Source organism: Bufo bufo, chromosome 2, assembly GCF_905171765.1.
Source record: "Bufo bufo chromosome 2, aBufBuf1.1, whole genome shotgun sequence".
Classification (NCBI taxonomy): Eukaryota; Metazoa; Chordata; class Amphibia; order Anura; family Bufonidae; genus Bufo; species Bufo bufo.
The window spans coordinates 353,985,776-354,009,254 of NC_053390.1; the positions used below are offsets into that span (position 1 = coordinate 353,985,776).

Genomic DNA, 23,479 nt, shown 5'->3' on the forward strand with positions numbered 1-23,479 from the left:
TTGCCATGTGTCTCCCCCTCCCCCCGCTACCACCATCCTTATAGACTTCATGTATTTCACTGCTCTATGTACTTAAAAACCCTGCCGCACTTTTATGCTCTGCTGTTATCCTGAGCGGCATTTACACTTTTGGCTTTTATTTCATGTCTTTACTGTCCTGCACTTTCCTACTCTTGGTTCGTATTCACTCAGATTGGTCTCACATTCAAGCTGCGTTCACTTGTTGGCTGTTACATCTCATTCTGTCCCCAGCCGACAGCCGGATCCGTATTACATGCCTGTTATTACATGTTGTGTACTCGGCTTACAGCTGCTGCTGTTACTCCATTTTTATTCTCTGGACGCACCACCCTGGTGTTCACACCTTGCTCCACTCACAACCAGAGCTGCGTTCATGCATTGACTGATATACCATGTTTGCTATGCTCACTGTGAGAGCTGTGTTTACACATCCGCTGTCACAACATGTTCATACTAGGCTTTTTTCAGAGCTGCATTCACTTTCACTGTTACATCATGTTTATGCTCTACTCACATTTAGAGCTTCTGTTCTACCAATTTCTTTCTCAGCCACACCCAGAGGTGCATTCACACTACTTTTTTTGCACTCCACCCTCGGCCAGAGTTGCATTCATCCGTCTATCGATATATCAGGTTTACTCTACTCGCACCCAGAGCTGCGTTCACACGTCCTATGCTACTACAGGTTCTTTCCATGTCTGCTGTCACATCAAGTTAATATTCCGTTTACATCCAAAGCTGCGTCCGCATGTCTGCTTTTACATCTTGTCCTATACTCCATTCCCATACTCAGAGCTGCGCCCATACCATGTTTTTTAGGTACCACTCACATCCAAAGCCCCATTTGTTGTTACATCATGTGTTGTACTCTGTTTCCACTCAAAGCTGCATTCTCCTGTTCATTGCTACATCATGGTTTTACTCAATAATCTCACCGGGGCAGTCTGCACCCACCGCTCTGGTACCTCTCTCCTGACAAACATAACTGCGTTCTTTTCAGGCTTACGTTCTTTTCCTCGGTGGTCTGTTACATTCCATAGGCCTACTTTTCTGTTCACCTCAGGGAGAATTTTTATTTATTTATTTTTATTTCTTTTGGTCTTCTTTAATCCTGGTTCATATTCACTCAGACTGGCCTTTTTAAAAAAAAAAAAAAACTTGCTTTCGCTACTGCAGTCCGAGTCGTCCGCCGCTTGTACACCGCCTGTACGCGTCTCCAGGACGGGTAAGCTCCTTCCCTCAGTCCATCCCCTCCACAGGGCTCCTCCGATCAGCGCTCATGTGTTTCCCTGCTTCCGGTCGCGGTGTTGGCGTGCGTTCCAGCGTGGAACGCATGTTGAGAACCACTGCCGGACTTGTGTGTTTTGGATTACAGGTGGTGTCCTGGTTAGTACTGTGTCATTGCTGCCCAAACTTACCGGTGCTCGCTCCTCCCGGTTCCTCTATGCTTCCTACAGCGGCATTTTGCAGATCAGGTTCACACACACTGACATCGCTCTTGATAGTGGCTTGCAGCTAAACCAGCTCCTCTATTCCTTGTTGTGGTTGCTAGGAGCTGGTCATACAGTGCAAAATCCTCACGTTGGAGCGCATGCTGGGCTGTGTGTTACATGAATACGACTCACCTGGGTTGGAAATACACAGCTTCAGCCTAGACACTATGCATAGTCACTGCACGCTGACCATTTGCCTGCCGTCATCTGTACTGATATGTAGTGGTAGCAGGGCCGGTCTGTATGTGTATGTTCATTTATTCATATGCTATGTTTTTTCCTGTTTCCCACTGGATCGCCCAGGCTCGTACCTGCCTCTGTCTCCTGGATCGCCCAGGCTCGTACCTGCCTCTGTCTCCTGGATCGCCCAGGCTCGTACCTGCCTCTGTCTCCTGGATCGCCCAGGCTCGTACCTGCCTCTGTCTCCTGGATCGCCCAGGCTCGTACCTGCCTCTGTCTCCTGGATCGCCCAGGCTCGTACCTGCCTCTGTCTCCTGGATCGCCCAGGCTCGTACCTGCCTCTGTCTCCTGGATCGCCCAGGCTCGTACCTGCCTCTGTCTCCTGGATCGCCCAGGCTCGTACCTGCCTCTGTCTCCTGGATCGCCCAGGCTCGTACCTGCCTCTGTCTCCTGGATCGCCCAGGCTCGTACCTGCCTCTGTCTCCTGGATCGCCCAGGCTCGTACCTGCCTCTGTCTCCTGGATCGCCCAGGCTCGTACCTGCCTCTGTCTCCTGGATCGTCCAGGCTCGTACCTGCCTCTGTCTCCTGGATCGTCCAGGCTCGTACCTGCCTCTGTCTCCTGGATCGTCCAGGCTCGTACCTGCCTCTGTCTCCTGGATCGTCCAGGCTCGTACCTGCCTCTGTCTCCTGGATCGTCCAGGCTCGTACCTGCCTCTGTCTCCTGGATCGTCCAGGCTCGTACCTGCCTCTGTCTCCTGGATCGTCCACGCTCGTACCTGCCTCTGTCTCCTGGATCGTCCAGGCTCGTACCTGCCTCTGTCTCCTGGATCGTCCAGGCTCGTACCTGCCTCTGTCTCCTGGATCGTCCAGGCTCGTACCTGCCTCTGTCTCCTGGATCGTCCAGGCTCGTACCTGCCTCTGTCTCCTGGATCGTCCAGGCTCGTACCTGCCTCTGTCTCCTGGATCGTCCAGGCTCGTACCTGCCTCTGTCTCCTGGATCGTCCAGGCTGTCATCTCCTCAGTCATTCCTCCTTCTGACTCGACTAGATTTTGTTCTCCTGGGAACGGGTGATGCCAGAAGCAGGAAGCAGATCCCGGGGTCCCCTCTCCCAACCTTCAATTCCTGGGTGATGGATTAGAGTCCCTCCTTTCTCACGCCAGGAACCTGGTACAACATTCCCTCTCCTCCAACACGGCCAGGAATTATCAAGCCGGCTATAAAATATACGAAGAATTCTCTGCCCCATGGCTTTGGGGGCCCGATGATGGCTTTGGGGGCCCGATGACTGTTTTCAGTCCTGCTGGGCTGATTGCCTGGTTGGTTGTCCATCTGGGCTGATTTGGCCCGTATGTATCACATACATACCTGCTTCCCTAATTTCCTAATAATCCATGTTGATCGCTCACTTTGTTTTGACCGCAAACTGGTCCGGTTCGCCCTACAACATCATTGTCATGTCTTACGCAGATATTTCGTCTTGGTTTAATTGTTCGTGCTTTCGTTCAGGTCCTGCCAGAGGAGGAACAAGTAGGGTAATTCCCTCTAGCATTTCAGTCTCTGATCGTAGTCGATCATACCTTTCCAACCAGGTCCCCGCGCAAAGTCTTTGCCTTTTTTCCACGACCAGGAATTCATTTTCGCTGGTAGCTTCATTGCAATTGCCTTCCCTCACTCATGGGAGGGCATAGACAGAATCTGGTATATTATGGCTTCGTAGCTTCTTACCGCACTAACCTCAGACTCCCTACAACCATGTTGAATCGGGTTTTGGACAATGTTCAGCATTTCCTCATTGTAGAAGATTCAGATAGTAGGTCGGTCTTCTCGTCTCAAGCGTTAAAACAATTCTCAGGGGCACACACTAGAACAACGCGCGGACTACGGCTAGCAGATGGCTGTTGTCTGGGGAACTATTTAAGGATTATCTTCCTATCTACATAGTTCTTTTTGGCCCTCATTCCTGCATAGTCTAGGCAGTTAGGTTTCGGTCCCACGATCTCCTGAGGCTAGGGCATTGCCAGTACTCCGTAGAACCAAAACTTTACAAGGTTCATTTGGTTTTCATTCATTTCACAACGTATTCCCGGTCCTCCATTCTGCTTTGGGGCAGTATCCGCAATATTGAGCATCATGTCTCTGGCCTTGTCATCCACAAGATGGGTTTTAGGTCTCCTTCTGGCCTTGCCTCATACACCCCAAATTTTTCGCTCTAGATCCCTGACGCCTTGCAGTTGGCTTGGAGATTAGTTTGCACATGCCATTCGAGTTCCTTTTCTACCCTACTTGGCTTGGTTTTTGCCCACTTATAGGCCTACCCACGATCATGGCTTAGGGCACACAACAAGCCATTTAGTCAGGTTAGCTAGGACACGCCTAGCTGGGTTAGGTTGTTCCCGTTGTTTCTCTCCCCAGGGTTCTTCGGTTATCTCTTGGCCGTAGCCATGACCACAAATAAAAAGTTTTATACAAGTATATACGGAGCTTCACTATTGCAGAAGCCATTCTTGTCCACAGAAAATTTTCAGGAGGCTGAAGAAAATATAGATTTGTCTGAGGTATACATCATTTGAGTCCGTGTGGGGATCTAACCAGATTGCATGGAAACGTGGCTGTTCTGATTGAACAAGAACAACTTACCGCGGAGGGATTACATTTACGCCTTGTGTGTTTCGCATTGTGTGAGTACAATCAGTGGAATGCAGGTTACTGTTACATACGGACTCACACTATTATAATTCCATTGGTTGCAGGATATCTACTTGAGGGATATTTGCAGCCCTCAGGCTCTCTTTGTAAACGAGGAAGTAAGAAGAATTAAGAACTTGCATACTGACCTGGACCAGAAGCGTGGTCCGAACCTCATACAGATAATACAAGAGGTGTTCTATAAAAAATTATTATTATATATGCGTGTCCTGTGAAAAAATATGATAATGTCCTGTGTAGAGGTGTCCTGTGAAAAAAGTATTGTTAGAGACCTAATGGCAACTTCTTATGTGGAAACTGTGTCCATACAATGTAACGCTAATGTAGCAATTAGTGTTGAGCGCGAATATTCGAATTGCAAATTTTTATCGCGAATATCGCAACTTCGAGAATTCTCGAAGAATGAGAATATTTGCCTCTATATTCGTTAAAACTAAATTTTGTTTCCTTTTAAGCTAATAAAATAATAGAAATATAATTTATTAGGCCCAATGCATTTAGAACAACTCACATATTATAAATCGCACACAAGCTGTAAGCAAAAGCAGCTAACAGTAGTTTGGATGAGCAAGCTAACCATTACACGAACAGAATTTTTTTTACGAATTTAATGGTAGCGAATTTTCGCATACAATATAAGAAAGAGTTAAAATTATATGAGTAATTGAACGCTTTTTACATGTCAAGTGAATTCTCGGCAGGGTTGCTTGTCATGGAACATAACCTAGCCTTTGCGAAAAAAAAAACTTCTTTACAACATGCGATCCGCACACAAGCTTTAAGCATTAGCAATAAGCATAGTAATACTTGACTGATGAAATGACTCGAAATTTTTCGTAAATAGTGCTATATACGAAAATCAAGAATATAGCACTATATTTGAAAAATACGGCATTTCGTCTTTTAGAATATTCGTAATATTGCTCTAACTCCGTCTTTTAGAATATTACGAATATTCTAAAAGGCGAAGTTAGAGCAGTATTAAGAAATTTCGTAAAATACACATAGATTGTAATTTAGCTAATATACTGCTAAAGTAATTTTTTTTAATAGTGTACATATTTTCCAAAAACAAGTTCAGAAGAGGCAAAAAAAATTATATAAGAAAAAAAAAGGATTATAGCACTATATTAGCTAAATTACAATCTATGTGTATTATACGAAATTTCTTAATATTGCTCTAACTTCGTCTTTTAGAATATTCGTAATATTGATAACTCCGTCTTTTAGAATATTACGAATATTCTAAAAGACGAAGTTAGAGCAGTATTAAGAAATTTCGTAAAATACACATATTAGCCTAGCCATAGTCATAGGAACGTTGCCTTACACACGAAAAAAAATTTGCACGATTAATTTATTCGCATATTATTCGTGAAAAATAAAATAATTCTGAATATTCGATTTCGACGAAAATAATACGAATATTCGAATATTCGCGAAATATCGCGAAATCGAATATGGCACCTCTCGCTCATCACTAGTAGCAATATAGATCAATGCATTTGCTCTGTTGGTATTCTGAGTTTCAACACCACACAGAGTCCGCAATCAGGGTTGGGTAAGGCATATAGGTTGAAATATGAAAGGTGATCGGGTTTTATAACTGGGGCGTCCCCCTATTTGCAAACCCTCTTACCTTGCCTTTTAAAGTGCCTATCCCTTATGTGGTTGCTGCTCCAGTGATAGTTGGGTCCTTCGTATCTCCTGAAATGGCACACAGGATCCGATACTTAAGATTTTCCTGCTTGTTGCTCCCTGGTCTCGGCGTTCCACGTGGTTTCCTCTTTGCGTGTCACCGTCCAGGAAGCACTCTACAAAGTTTCACAAATCATTTATATGCACATCAACACGAATTGTTTTTTGGTTAGGATATCTATTGAAGCATATATTGTAAAAAGCATTATATCCATCTTGCTAGCTATATACTGAGCGAATAAGATAGACCCATATATGTCAATACCAGTGATCTCAGTGCATATTGATTTTAAGTTACATTGTATTTTATATTTTATGTGTGATTTTTAAAATATCAACTATAGACATACCAGCTGGTGAGTGCCTGTTTTTATTTTTCATTTTGATATATAGATTTGTGGGAAAAGATTCAGTAAAACTTAACGTAACATAATTTATCCATTTATATTTATGCTAATTTGGGACGTTGAAGTTAAGGAGGCGGTCCTATCAGTGATTGACAGCTACCTTTGTATTCACAGTCATAGAGGGAAGCCTGTCAATCACTGATAGGACCGCCTCCTTGATCTCAAAGACCAGAATGAGCAGGAATTTTAAATGAATAAATTGCAAATTATACTGAATCTTTTCCCATAAAATTATATATCAATCTGCTCAGCTCCTCCTGCTCTATAACATGCTGCCTGCAGATTGCACTGTGTTTTCATAGTGACAGGTTCCCTTTAACTGTTTGCTAAACTTGAACAACCAGCACTCAGATATGTTCACCAATTTATGGTGACATTTTTTGATCCTGAAGAAAATTGTTATACTAACTCATTAGTTTAAGTCTGACCACGTCACCTAACGCTTGGATAGATATTGCGGTCAGGTGACTGCTAAAGCATTTACTCAGTACACAGTGTGATAGGAGTGCTGATCTTTCTTTATAGCTAATAGGAGCCTCTGATTGGTTTAGATGCTGGGCATGTATCCGGAAGGGTTATATAATCTTGAGCAGCAGTGTTACTTCCCCATAGCCCCATTCCCTGTTAACGCACCGCAAAACATGTTGGGGCTTTGCTTCTTCAGTATTTAAGTGTTCTTAAAGGGCGTTTGTCAGCAGATTTGTACCTACGACCTGTTACATGTGAGGTGGCAGCTGAAGACATCTTTGTTGGTCCCATGTTCATATGTGCCCATATTAGCAAGAAAAAAATAATTGTAATATATGCAAATGAGCCTTTAGGAGCATCAGGGGTGTTGCCATTACTCCTAGAAGCTCTGCTCTCTCTGCAACTGCTGTGCCCTCTGCACTTTGATTAACAGGACCAGGCACTGAAAATGTCATCAAACCTGGCCCTGTCAAAGTGCAGAAGGCGCAGCAGTTGCAGAGAGAGCAGAGCCTCTAGGAGTAACTGCAATGCTTCCGTGGCTCCTAGATGCTCATTTGCATACATTAAAAACACATTTTTCTCAGCAATGCAGGCACATATGAACATGGGACCAACAGAGATGTCTTCAGCTGCCAAGCACACATGCAACAGGCCAGCCATTTCTGCTCTCACATGCGCCGAGGACAACATCCGTTGACGGGGGCACACGTGACCGTTGCTACCAATTACAGGCCGTAACAGTGACCTGCTCCCCCTGCATTACATGTGATGCAAGGGGAGCAAGTCACCCTGTGATTGGCTTTAGCGGTCACGTGTGCCCCCGTCGATGGATGTTGTCCTTTGTACACGTGGGAGCTGAACTACTGGCACGGGAGCCCAAGAGACCGGATCATCCGGAGGGGATCAGGTAAGCATCACCCCCACACTGGGACGGCCAGGTGTGGGCCACTATTTTAGTATTGGAAAACCTCTTTCCTCTAATTTTGTAACTTGAGGGACCACTGTACCTGGTTGGATTTGCAAAATCTCCATACTGTATCATAGCTAGACCGATTTGCCCTTCAGGGTCTCCAGAAAGCTGGGTAACATATTCTGTAGAGTTGTAATAGGGGCTGCTAAATAAAGGCCCTGAATTACCTAAACTGGTATGAGGTACACTGGTCTTGATGGACCCTGTGCTGATGGAGAAGCCATATAATTTGACGAGAGATGCAGGCCTTTGTCATAAATTAAATTCCTCCTCCGGCAGTCCGTGCGACAGACTGAAATCTACCCCAGCTTGTAGCTGCCATAGATTTCAGTTATTTGAGCTAGTTTTTAACATAAATGTGCCGAGGCTAATGGCCCCTCTCACGCACCGCCCTCACCATGCCCACTTTTTGGAAACTGGCAAACACCATTTGCAGCTAGAGTTAGTCTCTACCAATTTTCTTTTTTTTTTTGCCTAAGGTTCATGCACACGACCGTGCCATTTTTTTTGCGGATCCGCAAAAAACTGATGCCGTGCGTGTGGCTTTCTCAATTTGCGGAATGGAACAGGAGGCCCATTATAGAAATGCCTATTCTTGTCTGCAAAACGGACAAGAATAGGACATGCCTCATAATTTTTGCGGGGCCACGGAACAGAGCAACGGATGTGAACAGCACACAGAGTGGTGTCCGCATCTTTTGCGGACCCATTGAAATGAATGGTTCCGTATACGCACCGTATAAGGAATCAAAATACGGCCCGTATACGGAACGCAAAAACGTTCATGTGCATGAGCCCTAAAGCAAGGCATCCGTTTCCCCTAGGCATTTGCCTTTCAGGATCCTGGGAAAGTTGGATTAAAAACCATGTAAAAACCGTAACAGACCGCAGAATACTAAATCTACCAAATTAAGAGGCACATTCATTAAGACCAGCGTTTTAGACGTAGTTATGAAGAGGCGCAGGCCTTCATAGAGATGTGTGAATATCATTCTGTTCTGTCTAGGACTGTGTAACTAGATGATTTTTAAGTACCATAGTTGCTTTAGAGCTCATGCACACAAACGTATTTTCTTTCCGTGTCCGTTCAGTTTTTTTGCGAACCGTATATGGAACCGTTCATTTCAAGGGGTCCGCAAAAAAAAATGTAAGGTACTCCGTTTGCATGTCCTATTATTGTCCGCATTACGGACAAGGATAGTACTGTTCTATTAGGGGCCAGATGTTCCATTCCGCAAAATACGGAATGCACACGGACATCATCCGTATTTTTTGCGTACCGCAAAATACTTACATTTCGTGTGCATAAGTCCTTAAGCTGCTTGTTCCTTATCTGAAGTGCCCTTCACCTCCCCCCTTTGCTAGCCAAGATGTCTGTTTTTGCAACACTGAAAAGAGAAGGAGGGGGGCACGCAGCTACGGGCAGTGCTCGTTCTCTCCTCTGCCTACAGATGTGCCAAGAGTGATGTATGGACTGTAGAAGAATGCTTGAGCCAATTACTTAGTTAGATGATTCACATATATATATCCAGTACCTATAAAAAAAAAAAGTACCTCATTGAGGTGTCATATATGACGTACAGTACAGACCAAAAGTTTGGACACACCTTCTCATTCAAAGAGTTTTCTTTATTTTCATGACTATGAAGGCATCAAAACTATGAATTAACACATGTAGAATTATATACATAACAAACAAGTGTGAAACAACTGAAAATATGTCATATTCTAGGTTCTTCAAAGTAGCCACCTTTTGCTTTGATTACTGCTTTGCACACTCTTGGCATTCTCTTGAGGTAGTCCCCTGAAATGGTCTGCCAACAGTCTTGAAGGGGTTCCCAGAGATGCTTAGCACTTGTTGGCCCTTTTGCCTTCACTCTGCGGTCCAGCTCACCCCAAACCATCTCGATTGGGTTCAGGTCCGGTGACTGTGGAGGCCAGGTCATCTGGCGCAGCACCCCATCACTCTCCTTCATGTTTTCAAATAGCCCTTACTTTCAAAGTTTTCCCAATTTTTCGGCTGACTGACTGACCTTCATTTCTTAAAGTAATGATGGCCACTCGTTTTTCTTTACTTAGCTGCTTTTTTCTTGCCATAATACAAATTCTAACAGTCTATTCAGTAGGACTATCAGCTGTGTATCCACCTGACTTCTCCTCAACGTAACTGATGGTCCCAACCCCATTTATAAGGCAAGAAATCCCACTTATTAAACCTGACAGGGCACACCTGTGAAGTGAAAACTATTTCAGGGGACTACCTCTTGAAGCTCATCAAGAGAATGCCAAGAGTGTGCAAAGCAGTAATCAAAGCAAAAGGTGGCTACTTTGAAGAACCTAGAATATGACATATTTTCATTTGTTTCACACTTGTTTGTTATGTATATTATTCCACATGTGTTAATTCATAGTTTTGATGCCTTCAGTGTGAATCTACAATTTTCATAGTCATGAAAATAAAGAAAACTCTTTGAATGAGAAGGTGTGTCCAAACTTTTGGTCTGTACTGTATGTAGTATTATTGTTAGTGAGAAGCCATTACAAGATGGCGCTAGCATATGGATGTTTACATAAGTTCACATACCAAAGTTTGTAAGACAGTGCATACTGCGCAGAAGCCATGTGTTATCTTATCTTCTTTTCCTTCTTAGCCAATGAAATAATGACATGAGCCTCAGAGGCCCCCCCCCCCCCCCCCCCCCCCCCCGAAGATGTTTAACCCCTTAAGGACTTAGGACGTACGCCCTATTTCCCGAGTCCTTAAGGACGGGGGTTAATCGCAACAGGATATTCGCTGAAATCATTCAGCGGGCATCCTGTCATAAAGCCGGGGGCGATCGCCGGGCATCCTGTCACAAAGCCGGGCATCCTGTCACAAAGCCGGGGCGATCGCCGCAAGCCGCAGGTCAATTCAGACCTGCGGTTTGAGGCTTTTACCTGGTGCGGCGGTGCCATTGGGTCCCCATGGGGCTGTGGGGGGGACCCGATGGCATGGAAGGCAGAGCGATGCCTTCCTGAGGCATCTGCGCTGCCTTCCGGTGAAGAGCCAGTGAGATCCAGCCCCCTGGATCTCACTGGCCCCGGAAGCTGTATGAGTAATACACACAGTATTACTCATACAGCAAATGCATTCCAATACAGAAGTATTGGAATCCATTGTAAAAGGGATTGAAGTCCCAAAGTGGGACAAAAAATAAAGTAAAAAAAAGTTGAAAAAATAAAGTGTTTTTTTTTTAAAAGTTTCAAGTAAAAATAAACAAAAACGTAATTTTCCCCAAATAAAGTTAAAAAAAATTGGTAAAAAAAAGTATACATATTAGGTATCGCCACGTCCGTATCGACCGGCTCTATAAACATATCACATGACTTAACCCTCCAGATGAACACCGTAAAAAGTAAAAAATTTAAACTGTGCTAAATAAAAAAAAAATTGTCACCTTACATCACAAAAAGTACAACAGCAAGCAATCAAAAAGGCGTTTGCCCACCAAAATAGTACCAATCTAACCGTCACCTCATCCCGCAAAAAATGAGCCCCTATCTGAGACAATCGCCCAAAAAATAAAAAAACTATGGCTCAGAATATGGAGACACTAAAACATCATTTTTTTTGTTTCAAAAATGATATTATTGTGTAAAACTTACATAAATAAATAAAAAAGTATACATATTAGGTATCGCCGTGTCCATATTGACGACTCTATAAAAATATCACATGATCTAACCCCTCAGATAAACACCGTAAAAAATAAAAACTGTGCTAAATAAACCATTTTTTGTCACCTTACATCACAAAAAGTCTAATAGCAAGCGATCAAAAACTCATATGCACCCCAAAATAGTGCCAATCAAACCGTCATCTCATCCCGCAAAAAATGAGACCCTACCTAATAAAATCGCCCCCAAAAACTGAAAAAACTATGGCTCTCAGAATATGGAGACACTAAAACATGATTTTTTTTTTGTTTCAAAAATTATATTATTGTGTAAATCTTACATAAATAAAAAAAAAAGTATACATATTAGGTATCGTCGCGTCTGTATCGACCGGCTCTATAAAAATATCACATGACCTAACCCCTCAGATGAACACCATAAAAAATAAAAACTGTGCTAAATAAACAATTTTTTGTCACCTTACATCACAAAAAGTGTAATAGCAAGCGATCAAAAAGTCATATGCACCCCAGAATAGTGCCAATAAAACCGTCATCTCATCCCGCAAAAATCATACCCTACCCAAGGTACGGTAATCGCCCAAAAACTGAAAAATGTATGGCTCTCAGACTATGGAAACACTAAAACATGATTTCTTTTGTTTCAAAAAAGAAATCATTGTGTAAAACTTATATAAATAAAAATAAAGTATACATATTAGGTATCGCCGCATCCGTGACAACCTGATCTATAAAAATATCACATGACCTAACCTGTCAGATGAATGTTGTAAATAACAAAAAATAAAAACGGTGCCAAAACTGCTATTTCTTGTTACCTTGCCTCACAAAAAGTGTAATATAGAGCAACCAAAAATCATATGTACCCTAAACTAGTACCAACAAATATGTCACCCTATCCCGTAGTTTCTAAAATGGGGTCGCTTTTTTGGAGTTTCTACTCTAGGAGTGCATCAGGGGAGCTTCAAATGGGACATGGTGTAAAAAAAACAGTCCAGCAAAATCTGCCTTCCAAAAACCGTATGGCATTCCTTTCCTTCTGCGCCCTGCCGTGTGCCCGTACAGTGGTTTACGACCACATATGGGGTGTTTCTGTAAACTACAGAATCAGGGCCATAAATATTGAGTTTGGTTTGGCTGTTAGCCCTTGCTTTGTAACTGGAAAAAAATTATTAAAATGGAAAATCGGCCAAAAAAGTGAAATTTTGAAATTGTATCTCTATTTTCCATTAATTCTTGTGGAACACCTAAACGGTTAACGACGTTTGTAAAATCAGTTTTGAATACCTTGAGGGGTGTAGTTTCTAGAATGGGGTCATTTTTGGGTGGTTTCTATTATGTAAGCCTCGCAAAGTGACTTCAGACCTGAACTGGTCCCTAAAAATTTGGTTTTTGAAAATTTCAAAAAAATTTCTATATTTGCTTCTAAACTTCTAAGCCTTGTAACATCCCCAAAAAATAAAATATCATTCCCAAAATGATCCAAACATGAAGTAGACATAGGGGGAATGTAAAGTAATAACTATTTTTGGAGGTATTACTATGTTATTATAAAAGTAGAGAAATTGAAACTTGGAAATTTTAAATTTTTTACAGATTTTTTGGTAAATTTGCTATATTTTTTTTATAAATAAAAATGATTTTTTTTTTATTTTACCAGTGTCATGAAGTACAATATGTGACGAAAAAACAATCTCAAAATGGCCTGGATAAGTCAAAGCGTTTTAAAGTTATCAGCACTTAAAGTGACACTGGTCAGATTTGCAAAAAATGGCCAAGTCCTTAAGGTGAAATAGGGCTGAGTCCTTAAGGGGTTAAACTGCCTTACTCAATGTAATTGTAATAAAGAGAGAGACTGTCTTTGACCTGCCTTTGTGTCAGCGTATGTCTCTTCCACGTGTGGATATTAACCCCTTGGGGTACCTTGATTTGGAGCACCAGAGTGTGTCTTAAATGCTTTAATTGAAAGCCGCTTCAACAGCCTTAACATAACTTCTCTCGGATCCTCCGCCACTTCTAAACGTAGAAAATGATTAATTAGACGCACCTGCCGGTCCGTCCCCTTCCCCGCCCTCACCACTCCCCCTTTTTTTTAGACCTGCCATTAGCGGGGAGAAGTTGAAGTTTGAGACGCATAGGACCTTTGCCCGCAATCTGCGCCAGAAATACACCTAATGTAGTCGTATTTCTGTTTAATAACGGACCCCTAAATCCCTCTTGTCACCACTAAATAGTGCCATAACGAGACAGATTTGCCTTTCAGCAAGGTAGGAAAGCTGGGTAACGCTTTCTGTAGTGTCAGTGTCCTGGTACTGTATAGTATACCTCCACATACAGTCAGGTCCATAAATATTGGGACATCGACACAATTCTAATATTTTTGGCTCTATACACCACCACAATGGATTTAAAATGAAACGAACACGATGTGCTTTAAAGGGCTTCTGTCACCCCACTAAAGTCTTTTTTTTTGGAATAGTTAAATTCCTTATACTGCGATATATGAAAATATAATGGTCTTACTTTGCTTCAGCAGTTTCTTATAAAAACGAACTTTTATAATATGTAAATTAGGTCTCTACCAGCAAGTAGGGTGTCTACTTGCTGGTAGCCGCCGCAAAAAACCACCCCCTCGTCGTGTTGATTGACAGGGGCAGCCGCGATCTCCTCCTCCGGCCGGCCCTGTCAGCACTTCAAAAATCGCGCGCCTGTGTTCATTCGCGCAGGCGCTCTGAGAGGGGGAGGCTCGCCTCCTCAGCACTCCCTCAATGCGCCTGCGCCGATGACGTCTTCTCTTTCAGTGATGTCATCGGCGCAGGCGCACTGAGGGAGTTCTGAGGAGGCGAGCCTCCTCATCTCAGCGCGCCTGCGCCGAATCAACACAGGCACGCGATTTTTGAAGTGCTGACAGGGCCGGCCGGAGGAGGAGATCGCGGCTGGCCCTGTCAATCAACACGACGAGGGGGCGGTTTTTTGCGGCGGCTACCAGCAAGTAGACGCCCTACTTGCTGGTAGAGACCTAATTTACATATTATAAAAGTTCGTTTTTATAAGAAACTGCTGAAGCAAAGTAAGTAAGACCATTATATTTTCATATATCGCAGTATAAGGAATTTAACTATTCCAAAAAAAAAATAATGACTTTAGTGGGGTGACAGAAGCCCTTTAACTGCAGACTGTCAGCTTTAATTTGAGGGTATTTACATCCAAATCAGGTGAACGGTGTAGGAATTACAACAGTTTGCATATGTGCCTCTCACTTGTTAAGGGACCAAAAGTAATGAGACATAATACTAATCATAAATCAAACTTTCACTTTTTACTTGGTTGCAAGACCTTTGCAGTCAATTACAGTCTGAAGTCTGGAACGCATAGACATCACCAGACGCTGGGTTTCATCCCTGGTGATGCTCTGCCAGGCCTCTACTGCAAATGTCTTCAGTTCCTGCTTGTTCTTGGGGCATTTTCCCTTCAGTTTTGTCTTCAGCACGTGAAATGCATGCTCAATCAGATTCAGGTCAGGTGATTGACGTGGCCATTGCATAACATTCCACTTCTTTCCCTCAAAAAACTCTGGTTGTTTTTGCAGTATGCTTTGGGTCATTGTCCATCTGCACTGTGAAGCGCCGTCCAATGAGTTCTGAAGCATTTGGCTGAATATGAGCAGATAATATTGCCCGAAACACTTCAGAATTCATCCTGCTGCTTTTGTCAGCAGTCACATCATCAATAAATACAAGAGAACCAGTTCTATTGGCAGCCATACATGCCGACGCCATTACACTTCCACCACCATGCTTCACTGATGAGGTGAAATGCTTAGGATCATGAGCAGTTACTTTCCTTCTCCTTACTCTTCTCTTCCCATCACTCTGGTATAAGTTGATCTTGGTCTCATCTGTCCATAGGATGTTGTTCCAGAACTGTGAAGGCTTATTTAGTGTCACCTGCCGCTCTCTGAAAAGGTCTGGCAGACGTTCTTTTGTACCTCTTACATGATGTTCTTTGTTTTGGTTTCACTTTGTCATCTCCTTTCCTTCTCCCAGCTGTCACCTGACACCTATTCACACTAATTGCCTCCCTTTATATTCCCTCCCATACTGCCTCACTTTGCGGTTTATACTACTTCCTGGATTGAAGTGATCACTGCTGGAGACTTATGTTTCTGCTTGTTCAGATAAGTCTTTTCTTGTATTGTGTTTGCTTGCTGGCTTGATTCTAGGTGACCCTGACTCCCTCCGTATTAAGTGCAGGGAGCCGGTGGTCGTGTCCCCTCACTATTATAGGGTTTTCAGGTGTCACACAGTCTAGGTACGAAGGCATGCAATCGTCTACCTCTGAGACCTTTGTATGAGCTTAGCAGTCAGGGTGAGCTCTTAGGGTTTTCCAGGGGTCACCTTTATGCTCCTTAGTTTGGGATCAAGCCAGTCGGATGTTTATCCATAACTTCCAGCTATCTGCAATATCATCCGTGACATTTAGATGTCGTTTGGCAAACTCTAATCTGGCCTTACTGTTTTTGAGGCTCACCAATGGTTTACATCTTGTGGTGAACCCTCTGTATTCACTCTGGTGAAGTCTTCTCTTGATTGTTGACTTTGATACACATACACCTACCTCCTGGAGAGTGTTCTTGATCTGGCCAACTGTTGTGAAGGGTGTTTTCTTCACCAGGGAAAGAAATTTTTGGACATCCACCACAGTTGCTTTCCGTTCTCTTCCGGGTCTTTAGTTTTTGCTGAGCTCACCGGTGCGTTCCTTCTTTTTAAGAATGTTCCAAACAGTTGTTTTGGCCACGTCTAATGTTTTTGCAATCTCTCTGATGGTTTTTTTTTTTTTTTTTTCAGCCTAATGATGGCTTGCTTCACTGATAGTGACAGCTTTTTGGATCTCATGTTGAGAATTGACAGCAACAGATTCCAAATGCAAATAGCACACTTGAAATTAACTCTGGACCTTTTATCTGCTCATTGTAATTGGGATAATGAGGGAATAACACACACCTGGCCATGGAACAGCTGAGAAGCCAATTGTCCCATTACTTTTGGTCCCTTAACAAGTGGGAGGCACATATGCAAACTGTTGTAATTCCTACACCGTTCACCTGATTTGGATGTAAATACCCTCAAATTAAAGCTGACAGTCTGCGGTTAAAGCACATCTTGTTCGTTTCATTTCAAATCCATTGTGGTGGTGTATAGAGCCAAAAATGTTGGAATTGTGTCGATGTCCCAATATTTATGGACCTGACTGTATATGCGGGAGGTTTTTTTGGAGATTTTCCGTTTCCAGCTCTTCCACAGTGCTCTGGGTGTCTATATTGAAGTGAATGGGCATTAAAAACTATTCTGGATTAAAGGGTATTCTCCACAGGATAAGGCGTACCTATTAGATAGTGGGAGGTCCCTCTGAAAAAAGCAGCTCCATTCATCTCCATGGGACTTCCATAGTACAGTACATTTATGGCACTGGTCACAGAGTATATGGCACCGTAAGGGTATGGCAGATACCGCCAAGGGCAGAAACAGGCAACATTGTAGAACATTCCATTTAAACAAGAGCAGTGACATGGCAGGAGATTTACAGCTTGCTGTTATCCTGGCTCCTCCAGCTGCAGAGCTTTCCAGTGCACTTGCTTCTTGAGTATATTGCCTTCTTTCCTTTCTTAGAAAGAAAGAGATGAAGTTACTGCTCTTTAACGTCAAAAAGACAAATCTGTTATGTATGCTCACTAAAATGAGATTGATAATGCTGAAATGATTTATTGTGCACGCTTGTCCAAAACACACTTCATTGCAGAGGATTTATAAGACAAACCATTTGTGATAATGTTTATTCCAAATCCATGGTCAGGAATATAACACTGTATTGCTGCCTGTCTTCGCGGTTTGATAAAATGATTTTTAGCTCACTACCTGAGAGTGTCACCAATGGGGAATTTGCATGACATTTGTCATTATAGTCCTGACCTTTTCTGTGATTATTTTCTGTATATGTTAATGTATGATATAAGCAATGTCTGTTGGAGTTTAGAGGCGTTGTCCGTGAAATAAACTGTGCTTGCCGCTTAGAGGTCAGGAGAGTAAAATAAGAAAGGGCCAAACTGAACAAATAAAAGAAAAAAAAGCAGTCACACTGTCCAGATTTCTAAACGGCAAGAGGGGTATAACTGAACGGAAGAGGCCTGGGGATCAAGGTATACACATGTTGCAGCACAATATTCTGGTTTCTGGACAGTTTCTGCTTCATGGTTTTTAACGGTGGGTATTTATTAAAGGGGTTGTGCAGTAATATACATTTATACAGACATAATTATGATATCACAATACAATTCATTTACTAATAATAAAGCTGTTTGGCCTCCACCACCCTTTTCTGACCTTCACTATCCAGTGCACACTGATGCGGCTAGACGTTTTGTCTGGAGATCATATGACTTTCTCCCCTTTACCCAGAAGACGAAGCACGCCCGTCTTTTGAAGTTAGGTGAGCACTTGCTATTTTGAGGGTATGCACAGTGCACAGTCGGTAGAAGGGAAGTCGTGCCACATTACGGATGCCCCCGCGGCCCTGCCCCTTAGAGCATGTTTGAGCATGGAGCAAGCGCCTGCTGCACTTCTATCAGTGTGTCTCAAGTGAATTATAAGTCGTCTCAACGGCAGCCAACATCTCTTCCGCTGCAGCTGTAAGGCTACGTCTACACGACGACATATTGTCGCGCGTCAGATAGGGCACAACTACACTGCAACATTTTGTTGCACTAATGTCGCGTGACAATTTTTATAATGGCAGTCTATGGTGTCGCACTGCGACATTTTGCAGTGCGACACCATAGACTGCCATTATAAAAATTGTCGCGCGACATTAGTGCAACAAAATGTTGCGCAACAAATGTAGACGTAGCCTTAGGGTGCCTTCACACCTGGCAGGAAATACTGCCAGAAAATCCGCAGGTGCAGATGTTTCACAAAGTTGGAGATTTTTTATAATGTAAATTATGGTGCAAATTTTGTTACAGATTTCCTGTATGACAATCTCTCCACTCAGTTCAATGGCAAATTGATTCTGCAGTGAAAAAATTTATTGTGGATTTTCCGTAGAGTTTTCCACTGCTGAATCAGGTTCCCATAAAATAGAGAGATTCTCAAATAGAAAATCCGCAACACAATGTTATTTACTCTGCGGAATGTAAATATTGCAGCGAAACACAATGCAGGGATAGACAAATTTTCAGCCCCATAGGATAACATGGGGGAAGTCTTTATGTTGGTGAGGGCACCCTAACATACTGGCCAGCTGAATGAATGAATGAATGATCTGATACAGACTGGTCCTGCCAGAGTAAAATCTGCTCTTTGTGAATGTCTCTCAGCATTTGCTCACAGAGTAGGGTCCCATGCAGGTGATACCCCTCTAAGATATTCTTATTTCAGGTAAAAAAAAACATATGGGAGTGGTTTGTCTTAAAGGTCTTTGGGGGGAGGGGGGGGGGGGGGTTGCGTAAGTTTTGAGTTACATGGAAGACCTACTGAATAAGTCATACTTACATATTCCCCACCACTTTGGTCCTGTACCCTGGCACCTCCTTGGCCATCTTTCAGTCCCTGGCTTCATTAACTCTGACCAGGTATGGACATTCTTATGTGGGAAAGGGTCGGCACTGCTGGAATAGACGCGGTGCACGAGTCAGTGGGAAGACGCCCCAATACTTGCAATAAAGAAGGAAGGACCAGCACTCGCGATGATGATGAATGTTGCGTTTATTCAGTCACATATTAAGGACATATAGTGACGCGTTTCAGCACAACACGTGCTTTCTTCAGACTATACAATAAACTCCTATCACATCTCTTTTATACACAGAGAGAGGGAGGAATAACAAAACAAAAGGAAAATGACATCATACTATGTAGCTCCACCCACCTCAGGGCTGACACAGGTGAAGTAATGAAAGATGCAATAAACCAAAAAAAAAAATTCAATGTGGATACATTGATGAAACAATGGAACAGTTGATAACAATTCAGGAATCAAGTCCGCTGAAAGAGACAAATGAAATGTATATTATTATAATCTAAATTCTTATAATAAGAATAGTCAAGAACTAGGTGAAACTGGAAATATTATACTCGCGGTTGAGCCCCCTTGGATCCACAGTTTGTAACCGGTGGATCCAATAAGCCTCACGCTTTAAAAGCAAACTATTCCTATCGCCGCCTCGGCGAGGTAAAGATACGCTCTCAATCACTTGAAACCGCAACTGCGATATCGCATGACGCTTCTCATGGAAATGATGCGGTAGGGGTAACAACAAATTCTCAGTGCGGATAGTGGACTTATGCTTGCTTAATCTATCTTTAATCCGCATTGAGGTTTCCCCTACATAGACCAGACCGCAGGGACATTTCAAAATATAAATGACATTTTTACTATCACATGTGAACATGCCTTTAATGGGAATTTGTTCTCCAGAATGAGGGTGGGTCAGTGTAGAACCTCTAATGACACTTGAACAGTTGTTACAATTTAAACACGGAAATGTGCCCTGACGCGGAGTAGTCAGTGTGGTTTGTCTGACTATAGGTTTGTTAGTGCCTATGTCTGCTCTAATAATTTTGTCACGGATATTGTCCGCTTTTTTGAAACACATCATTGGAGAATTTTGAAATATCTCCATATGAGGATATGATCTAGACATGATGTGCCAATGCTTATTAATTATACCCCTTATTCTCTGTGTCCAAGGATGATACTTCACTATTAATGGAATGCGTGGTGGTTTGATAATCTTCTGTCCCTGCGGTTGATCTAACTTCTGCTTCTGCTAAGTTTTGAGTTACATGGAAGACCTACTGAATAAGTCATACTTACATATTCCCCACCACTTTGGTCCTGTACCCTGGCACCTCCTTGGCCATCTTTCAGTCCCTGGCTTCATTAACTCTGACCAGGTATGGACATTGTCACCTATGCCGCTGCAGCTAGTAATTGGCTTCAGAGGTGATGTGTCCCCAAGCTGCCACTTGGGAACATGTCACCACTGAATCCAATCATTGGCTGCAGTGGTGCACATTTCCTGCGGTCTTCTAAGGTCACAGAGGAGTCACTGGGTGCCTCAGACACCAGGTGCCACTGCAGCCTCCAAGCCCTCAATAGCACTGAGTATTGGGTACGGCCACACGGTCAGGTCAGCCAAAATGAGAATTACAAAAAGAGGAGACGTCTTATCGTTCCTTTATACTTTCTCTACTTTTATGATTCATTTCTGATTTTGGTTTCCATAACTGCATTAAGAAACCTGACCACGTGGCCATACCCCAATAGTGTATCTCAGTTCATAATGAGATGTGATTTGACACATTTACAGGCAATTTCCAGGGTCCAAACAACACAGTGGAAATGACAGGAGACGCATCATCAGTCTAGAACAGCCGTGAATACTGATATCCCTGTAACTTTGTGTCAAAGTAGCTATAAAAGTGCTTTCTGTGGTCATTTTATATAAAGAGAAATTGTTTAGTAAAAAAGCTAGATAGTGCAATTGATTTAGCACAAGGACAGTGGAGACGGGGTATAGGCACAGATGTAAACCAGCGCTGGACATTGAGGGGCTGATTTGTATTGCATGCAGTTTTCTTCTCATCTCGTGTCTGTGTAATAAAATAAAGGGAGAGGGGTATACAGTTTGTTCTGTCTGGATGAATGTTCCTCTTGTCTATGAGTCATAGAGTATGTATTATTACATCTTCCACCCTGCAGATTTATGCTAAAAAGTATCATAGTGTCTCTGGCAGCTCAAGTGTGACATGAATATAGAGGCCATCATTCTCTCGGCAGGTAATATAAGAGATTTTTTTCCCCCGATAGTGCTGATAGGGCTATATCTCTCTAGTGTCACAGCAGTTTTAGATTCTGATGGCAACATATTGTTTATGGGTCAGTGACTTTGTCTAAAACAGTAGCTTGGAACAGAATAGCAGAGGTTAATTAAGTATGTCTATCAACACGGACAGATATAGATGTCTCCTCTCACAGCAATGCCAGCATCTGCAATGATTCAAGCCGGTGTCTCGCCTGGGCTCTGCTTTTTTCTCCCACAGTACGTGCTTCAGCTTTAGAAGAATCTGCCAGAGTTTGCATATAGCTTTGTCTCCGAGGGTTTTATGCTGTAGGCTAACAACTATGCCACACATTCTAATTCCTATACTGTATGTATCACTATATCCTGTGCTTTATTTCTTTATTATCTGTTATATTTTATTATAGTAAATGCATGTTCTTATTGAGCTTTTTTGATTAAACGACACTGAATATTTCTCCTTGTCATGTTCTCTGCTGTCATGTTAAAAGGGTATGTATGAAAGCAAGTTAGTTTGGCTTTCCTAGAATTCCTGAATGGCAGTGCAAGAGCTGTTATCACAGAGGAACTGTCCAAATATTGTAACAGTAAGGCCCCTTTCACACGGGCGAGTATTCCGCGCGGATGCGATGCGTGAGTTGAACGCATTACACCTGCACTGAATCCTGACCCATTCATTTCTATGGGGCTGTGCACACGAGCGGTGATTTTCACGCATCACTTGTGCGTTGCGTGAAAATAGCAGCATGCTCCTCTTTGTGCGTTTTTAACGTAACGCAGGCCCCATAGAAATGAATGGGGTTGCGTGAAAATCGCAAGCAAGTGCGGATGCGGTGCGATGTTCACGCACGGTTGCTAGGTGACGATCGGGATGGGCACCCGATCATTATTATTTTCCCTTATAACATGGTTATAAGGGAAAATAATAGCATTCTTAATACAGAATGCATAGTAAAATAGGGCTGGAGGGGTTAAAAAAAATCTAATTAAACTCACCTTAAACCACTTGCTCGCGCAGCCGGCATCTCTTCTGTCTTCTTTTTTGCTGTGTGCAGGAAAAGGACCTGTGGTGACGTCACTCCGGTCATCACATGGTCCGTCACATGATCTTTTACCATGGTGATGGATCATGTGATGACCGGAGTGATGTCACCACAGGTCCTTTTCCTGCACACAGCAAAAAAGAAGACAGAAGAGATGCCGGGCTGCGCGTGCAAGTGGATTAAGGTGAGTTTAATTATAATTATTTATTTTTTTTAACCCCTCCAGCCCTATTTTACTATGCATTCTGTATTAAGAATGCTATTATTTTCCCTTATAACCATGTTATAAGGGAAAATAATACAATCTACAGAACACCGATCCCAAGCCCGAACTTCTGTGAAGAAGTTCGAGTTTGGGTACCAAACATGCAGATTTTTCTCACGCGCGTGCAAAACGCATTACAATGTTTTGCACTCGCGCGGAAAAATCGTGCATGTTCCCGCAACGCACCCGCACCTTTTCCCGCAACGCCCGTGTGAAAGAGGCCTAAGGCTACATTCACAAGACGGATAAACTGTCCGTTTTTGGCCTCATGCACACGACCGTTGTGTGTTTTGCGGTCCGCAAATCGTGGATCCGCAAAACACGGATGGCGTCCGTGTGCGTTCCGCACGGACAGCCTTTAATATAACTGACTATTCTTGTCCGCAAAGCACAGACAAGAATAGGACAGGTTATATTTTTTTTTGTGAACCACGGAACGGAGCAATGGATGCAGACAGCACACGGAGTGCTGTCCGCATCTTTAGCGGCCCCATTGAAGTGAATGGGTCCGCATCCGAGCCGCCAAAACTGCGGACCAAAACAACGACTGTGTGCATGAGGCTTGACTGCAAGTTGAATAGGTCCGGCCCGCTGCACGGATGTTGCCCGTGCATTGGAGACCGCATTGGAGACCCTTAGGGTCCATTCACACGGCTGTGGTGTATTGCGGACCCGCAATACACCCGGCCG

General features: G+C 43.1%; 1 protein-coding gene across 1 annotated transcript in view; it reads left to right on the forward strand.

The window, feature by feature from the left end:
• DMRT1 (doublesex and mab-3 related transcription factor 1) overlaps positions 1-23,479 on the forward strand; it is a 206,365-nt gene that overhangs the window by 71,138 nt on the left and 111,748 nt on the right. The gene's annotated exons all lie outside the window — the stretch shown is intronic.